The following is an 8,119-nucleotide window of genomic DNA, read 5'->3' as shown; positions in this document are numbered from 1 at the left end:
CATGTCTCATAGTAATCATTTTCCCTTGTGCAAACACTAGAGGGCGCTGTTTCCTCGTTAAAGTTTCTCTTGGTGACTACATTACCACAACGACGGTTGGGATGCAGGAAAAATGAGTCACTAAAGGTCACGCACATGAACTGTGTCTAACTAAACGTTACTGTTATCCGTACAAGTGCTTTTAAGTCACAACCACTGAGAAGGAGACAATTGTTGGATAGGACACGATCAGACCGTCAAGTCTAAATTGTATCCAGGATAGATCACCGTAACCTGTAATTCGGTTATTCTTCCGCATACTACTCGAAAACACTTTGGCCTTTCAGCTAATTAGAGGTACCTTGTCATTGGCTTCTCGAATATGATTTATAGAAGGCGAACTATTCACTCAGGAAAAAGAGACCTACCGCGTTTGTCACCCTTAGGAGGTGTCGTCAGTGTAAGCGCAACAATCCATCATAACGTTTTTATTTCCAGGTGAATCCTTCAAAAAAAACATTTGTGACAGGAGGCGCTTGTAAGTGCATAAATGTTTGCATTATTACCGCCTGTACTCGCTACGTATATAAAAAAAAGAATAAAAATTGGATGAAGCTTGTCAAAGACTAAAGTGTTATTTATTGTAACGGTGCAAGGGCCTGGCTCTGCTGTGCGTCCTTTTACAGAGCAGCATCGGTGTAATGAGCAATGTGGCTCGTATTTACGTCACCACAAATTTTGTCATCGCCCTGCTGCAGCCAATTGGCGAATCACTTTTTTTTTTTTTTACTATATGTATAATTTAAACACTGTATTCAAACAGTATTTGTAAAATTGTCGAATAAGTAAACTTTTTGTTCCTTCATATCTTGATTGTTGTAAACCAAAATGTTATTTTAATTACTTTAAATTAATCAGTTGATTAATCGGTTACCGGAATTTTATTCTGCCAAGTATCCGAATCTGCCTTAAAAAAAATCCATATAAATCGGGCCAAAATTATTTCTAAAAAATACTTAAATATTTCTAAATAGATAAAAAATATTCACAAAATAAAATAAATTGTTAATTAGAAAAACACAACATACAGCATTAAAAACAGAATCCTATTTTGATTATGCACCATTTCCGAAAATAAGGCCTGGTAAGGGTCCGCTGCCCGTCATTTATACGTAAACAAAAGCCAAACTGTCCTTAAGCATGTGAAGCATGTGTCTCGCTGCCCTCTTTTACACACCATTCCCTTGACACTAGAATGTCGTTAACTGCTCGTTTTATTCTAGCTTTTGCGGCAAAACACAGCGCTCCCTCTCACCTAATGGCCTTGTGTCATGCTCGTGGCAGCCTCGAAAAAAAACAAGAAATCCATCGTATCAGCTCGACTAATTAACAGGAAGGAGAGACCCTTGTCACATTCCGAGCATAACAATGAAGCCCGGCGGCATGAATTAGCAGTGAGAACCTCGCTCGGAGGGGCAAAGCGACCACTTTGGATGGCCAGTCGTCCATTTCAAAGAAACTTCTTAATGCCGGGGAGAAAAAGGTGACTAATGAGTCGTCTCCAGTGTGAAGACTCCACCACCCGGCCAGCTCAGGTCAGGCCCGCCCACTCCAAGTTTAATGGGTGCCAACTAGCTTAGCTGTAGGATACACGTATGGCTATTCACAATTAATATGTTTCCATCAGTTAGAAGAAAGTTGGGAAACATGGCATCTAGTAATGCTTACTCCTCGATACAAAAATGACTAAACCGGATATTATTGTATTTTCAATTGAACCACAAAAACATGATTGTCAAGGGCGATGGAAACAAATTGACTGGAGACGGGTGAGAAGATTTTTGAGTGAGGATGCAAAATGATGTTCGACCTAACGAGCGTCTCATTTGAGCTGAGCTTTAAAAGAGAGGCGAAGAAGAAGAAGACCTCGGAGGAACACTCCCCAGGGAAATGTCGGCTGTGACTCGAAGGCAAGCTCTTTAAGTCCACAGCTATAATTATGATGTAAGGAAACACGGTAATGAATAAAACATGGGGAGGGAGGGGCTTTACTGTGTGTGAAGTTTGCAAGGGCCTTAAAAGTCTCCTTTCATGCATTTTTAATTAACGGCTAAATAAAAAATAATAAAAAAAGGAGGCTGGACGAAGTAAACAGTTCACGTGGCATCCAAAGCTGGAGTGAAATCAAATTCCTATGACATTTTTTGAAGGAGAAAGTCATTATTTAACAATAAAGGCGGAATATTATTTTTTTTGTCACTATAGATAAAAATCTCGCAAATCAAGGCGCCACTACAGTAGTTTGCCACCTTTAACCGAATCTGCCCCTAATTTGAACAGGTTCTTTCTCTAGCTAACATATGTTGAATAAGTTTCAATAACGGATTTATTCAAGTCAGATGCGAAGGCAATTTGTTGCGAGTGAAGAGCAATGGTGGTTCGGCGCCTCTTTTATTTTCATGTCGGCTCCGTAATGAATCACAGTTAAGAGCAGGCTGCCGTGTAAGCTTGCACTTTATTAAACAGCCTCATTGCCAGACAACGAATATCATAAATTATCTCCAACTCTTTTTTTTCTTCACTTCCCTTCAGGGATCTTACAAGAGAATAACAAGAAAGTAGAAGAAGAAAAAAAAAAAGGATGTAAAATATGAATGCCGCAACTTTTAGTTTACCTTCTTGAGACTGTTGACTTTCTGTGGCTTCTGCTTTTCGGTGACAACCGCAAATGGCTTCGACCTAACTGAAAAAAATAGGAAACTAGTATGTTCATACTGTTATTTAATTGGTTGGTTAGTTTGCTAGTTGCAGATTACCGTATTTTCCAAACTATAAGGCGCACCGGACTATAAAGCGCACCATTAATGGATCATGTCAGATTTTTAATCCATATCAAATCATTCTCCGCAACAAATTACTTTATAATCACAAAACAATAGTCTTTTTGATTCATGATTCATAGTCTTCAGCGGTCCACTTATGATTGATTTCATGACACAATGCTTCAGGCCAGTTTAAATTTAGGAATTTGGTCTATATATATAGGGCGCACCGGACTATAAGGCACACAAATTTTAGGTTTTTAGGTGCGCCTTATAGTCCGGAAAATACAGTAATTTGCGTGCGAGTTAGCTAGCACACTGATTCAATTGTTAGTTATTTTGTTAGCTATTTGGCTAGCTAGCATAAAAGGGCACAAGCACATTTTATCGAGAGCCAAAACGTTCGTTATAATGGGACATTTGTTCACTAAACTTTAATCACTGTTTTTCAAACATTTGCCTGGCTTTTTAGCCAGGAACAAATTAGCATGTTTCACATTGTTGGCCGCGTGAAAGCATTTGCAGCTGCCAGCTGCCCGTCGCTGTTTCTACCCGGGGTGTGAGCACGGAGGCGGTCCTGTACGCCACCATGCTTCACACATCAAAATGGCCGTTACGATTCATTACGCAACGTGACAGGTGGCACTCCCCAGTGGTGGATGGTCAAGGCCAGCAAGGCCTTCACTGCTAGCGCATGATTTCCTGTCTCAACACACCGAGCGTCTCCGTAATTAATCTCCATTTAGTCGCAGGGGGCGGCTCCGGTAGTGGTGCCTGTAACTCTACTGATGGATCTTCTGTCAGCTCAGACAGCCACCGTGTCGATATAATAAAGACGAAAAGAGCGTGGCGGTCAACGTGGGAATGTCACAGAGAGGCTTTACACATGATTTATAGTATCTTTCGGGATATTTAAAACCGTATGGATTTGGGAACTCAAAGACATCATCCTCGCTTCAGAGCTCCACATGAAAACCTCATTTTGGCTTGTTTGGCGAGGAGTTAATTGAATCATAAATCAATGGCGTTTACTCACAAAAGAAACCAAAGAAAGTTTTTGAAAAATGCTCATGTGGTCTGTTTCTCTTTATTCACAGGTTACAAGTTACAACTAATCAATGCACCGACTATTTTGCTAACTACCCATTAACGAATGAGCTTGCTAGCTAGCTAATTAAATGTTGAACAGATGACCCTGCTAGCTAGCGATTACCACTTTACAATTTGGTGACAGTCACATTTATTTTTGGAATTATGTTGCTTAGTTGCCAAAATAAACTTTATATTCATTGTTTTGTTGCTAGAAGCTAACATGGCACTATTATTTGAACTCCAAATGCAGAGGTAAATATAAAAGCTATTTTCCAATCCAAAAACCTAAACGAGGCTAATATAAACCATGACTCAGGGGAGCCAGAGAGGCTAGTTCAAAGCGGTTTATGTTTAATTGCGGCTATTTATTTACACAAGTCTGTCAGGGAGAGCACAAAGGGCCAAAAGATTACCGTTAGCATGCTAATGAGCTCCCGAGCGCAAGGAGCACAAATGAATGCTAATGTGGTGCGCGACAATAAACGCGGCGAAATGACTTTAAACGATTTGCACATTTTAAATGCAGTCGCCACAGGCCTACATAATCCGGGGAATTCAATAACTACATGCTGCTTTTTTTATTTAGTCAATTTTAACCCGAAAAGGTCAAAGGCGCTAATGAAGCAGCTTGCAGGAATCAGACTTACATTTGCATAAGTTAGCGTAAAGTTCACAATGTCATTTTGCTGCACTTGGTCTTTATTTGAATTTATTGCTAGGTTTGTGAGTCGATCAACTCCTCCATCTTTTGCTATTTGTTATCAAAGTCGTAGACAGCTGCAATGATTAGTGAACAGTCAATCATACACAGCTTATTAAAAAAAAAAATGACAATGTCCCTCTGCAGACTTTTTTGAACATCAAAAAGCGGCTTCATGCTTTGTAATAACTTATTAATAAGACACGTTGACGATGATCCACTTGGACACGTCGTCTCAAAGCAATGTGCTGCTCTCTACCAAGTACTCACGTCATGTAATTAGACAAACTTTTGATGGAGTGAAACAGTGGAAGTGCAAGGTCTGCTTTAAAAAAAAACAAAAAAAACACATCTCTTCATTAGTTACAAGGATGAAACCACCCTGAAGCAACTTTTTACTTAGCAACATGTAATTTGGTAACAAAGAGTAGATAAAAAAAAAAAAAAAAGGTTTCAAGGACTTTTACTTGAAAAGACAAAGTCTTGCATGTTTGTTTAAAGCGACCATTTTAGAGCTATTTTAATAATTTCCAACAGTCCTTCACAAATTTCCCCCACTGTTGGCCTCAAACAATACAAAACAAAATTTTGTAGCACTGCACTGCCCGCTTTGGCCACCAGGAGGCAGACAGCATGAATTAAAAAGCTCAGCTCCTCTCTCACCTCATCAGTACAGCACTAATATTAGCCACGCAACGCAGAAGACGAAGAATACATGACTGAATGGTATTATATTTCCTGTCTACATCTGTCAAAACTGTTCAAATATTTTCCATCACTGTCCTCGAAATCCACCTGCTTGTCTTCGCGGTCGTGCACCGCGGCGGTCACGCGACGTTTGCGGGAATCAGCAATGTTTGAAAAAGGAACAGCTTTCAGGGGCGCTTCAAACACGAGCCGGCATAAGCGCCGTCGTTCCCCATCTCTGGAGACACGTTGATCTGCGGCGTTCAAAGAACATTCCGCCTTCAGGCTGTGCTTAGAAGCGTTTCAAACAACCTGCCCGACGTGTGCTTGTAATATCAATGCTGGGAAAATCAAGTCAATAGCACGCCGCTTTTGGACTGGACCAAGCTTGTAACTAGGCTGGGGTTGTTTGCAGGTGGAAGATTGTCTTATCTTCCAAGTCTGAAAATCTCAAATGACATTTGAAACCATTTCTATAATCATCTCAGAAGAAATCAATAGAAGGCAGCCATGAGCATTGTAATGTAAACGACCGGGGGGCCCGTACATAACATTAGTACAAAACGACTCGCTGAAACCAATTAAAGAGCATTGTGCATGCATGTGGGAGAAAGAAAAAAGAAAGTTATCACAATGCCAATTATGTATGTGCTGTTCCGGTAATTAATGCTTATTATGGTGAGTGGCTGCTGCGGGCAAAGGGAGAGTTAAACTAACACAGCTCATTAGATGCAATGGCAGCAGGGAGATTTACTGTTTACAAGCCTTTGCTCTCGCTACTATAAATAACAGCACACAATGCTAACGAGAAAACTAGCTAGTCACCGTCATGTATTTTAGTCGCCATTTATTCCTCATGAGGTCATTTAATCAACACACACTAGTGAGAATCTTCATCAAAACAAAGTCTGGGCTCCAAAGAGTCAAGCTCTTTTTTCGGATGCTGCTCAGGTCGTCCGCGCGAGGCTCTAAGTGACCTTTTCAGTGATGAACCACGCGGGGCTGAAGTTCTGACATATCGTTCCGTCTCGGGAGTGTTGGCCGAAGATGCGGCGCAAGAACGCATGACGGACTTTGGGGTGAGGGGAGGGGGGGAGTTGGAAAGGCCACGGCGGGTTTGCAGAACATTTAACAAGAGCCGCTGTGTTGGCTCAGGCCCCATGAATCATCTCCTTTCACACCGATTGCGCACCTTTATTTTCTTTTTAATGTTTTCTTAGCTGGAAGGGAGAGAAACATTTTTTTCCTCCCCATCAACCTCTGACTTGGATTTAATATTTCTTGTCAGCACTTTATACGACCATGTTAAGGTCCGCTAGCTTTTTTCCATCATGTTCACATTATTGTCAATGTTCAATTCAGAATTCCGAAAAATTATTAAAATGTCTGATTATTTCATATTGCAGAATCATTTAATAATAATAAAAAAATACTTACACTTTCATGACGATGAATGTTAAGTGGGAGCTTTTTTTTCTCATTTTTTAGCTGTCATACAAGCGTAAAAAAAAGTTAAACCTGTGTAATAAAGACAAATAAAACTAAAATTAAGTAAAACTACTCACCCTTTAATGGCCATAATGGACGTTTAGCATTGAAAGAGATGGAAAAGGAGGTTTCTGGAGTCGACTTTGTAAATTTGAACCTGTTACACAAAAGTGAGAGTAAGAATTGTAATGAAGTAAAATAAAAGTAAATACCGTATTGCCCCGAATATAAGACAGTGTTTTTTGCATTGAAATAATACTGAAAATTGTAATTATTTTCTGTATAAAAATTAAATTTGGTGTTCAAAAAGTCTTTTTTCAAACTCGAGTCTTGAAAAAGAGAGTGTCGTCTTATAATCAGGGTCGTCTTATATTCGGGCCAATACGGTAAATGTAAAACTCACCTACATAGGCGTGTTTAGTGTCCCTTCTTCGACAGCTGTACAGAGAGTCAATGTGTCTGAATTTCAAATTTGAAGACGGGCAAACTCCACGACCTCGTCATTACCTCGAGGAACCGCTCATCTTCGAAACTCTCCGACGAAAACCTTGAATTGATTTTCAAAGCAAACTGAATCTCGCATAAAAACAAACTTCACGCAGCTCTTCAAAACCCAAAACAACTTTTTTCCCCCAAGTATCGACACGACTTGATGAGGCCCTTGAAGTACCTTTAGCCATAAAAATAAAAACACCCCAACACTTTTGAAGTGATGAGCTCCAGTTTAAGAGCGGCTGTTTTGGCTGGGCCCATGATTCATCTTTCCTCCCAATGAGTGGCAACAAATTCATACTTGAGTTGGTCCCTTTGACAACACAAGAGCGCTGATTGAAATCAACTATGTATTAAAGCTGATGAACCGCCTTTTTGAAAATGAATCCTCCAAATGATTGAACTTGGACACCATGCTCAGCCTACATTAAACGTGCAAATATATTTGCAATTTAGCCTCTTTCCTCTATCATGGATGCTTATGATTTGAGGATGGTGTGATCCCTGGGGTCCTTGAGGTGGTCGAATATTTTTGTCCATGACTGCATGTTCACCAGGGTGGAAATATTTGCAAAAATTGTTGGCTAATTGTTTTAGCTCCACCTCCCAAATGCAATTTCAACAATCCCAAAAGATTTCAGGGCTGGGTTAGGATCCCTGAGTCACTCCGTCAGCAAAATTGCACCGTTTTAAATGTTATAAAAAATCTTTAATAAAATCAATTTCCACACTGCACAACTTATCGCGCGTTCCGCTGACATCCTTTTGTTGCTGTCCAGTCGTCTCAGCCGAACGCATGACGAGACCCGGGACTTTTCTCTCTTGCCGTCTTTTCTTTGTTTCATTTTTGCTGCCGTTT

The sequence above is a fragment of the Syngnathus typhle genome, linkage group LG17, assembly GCF_033458585.1.
Source record: "Syngnathus typhle isolate RoL2023-S1 ecotype Sweden linkage group LG17, RoL_Styp_1.0, whole genome shotgun sequence".
Classification (NCBI taxonomy): domain Eukaryota; kingdom Metazoa; phylum Chordata; class Actinopteri; order Syngnathiformes; family Syngnathidae; genus Syngnathus; species Syngnathus typhle.
Note: the sequence above shows the minus strand (reverse complement) of the source record.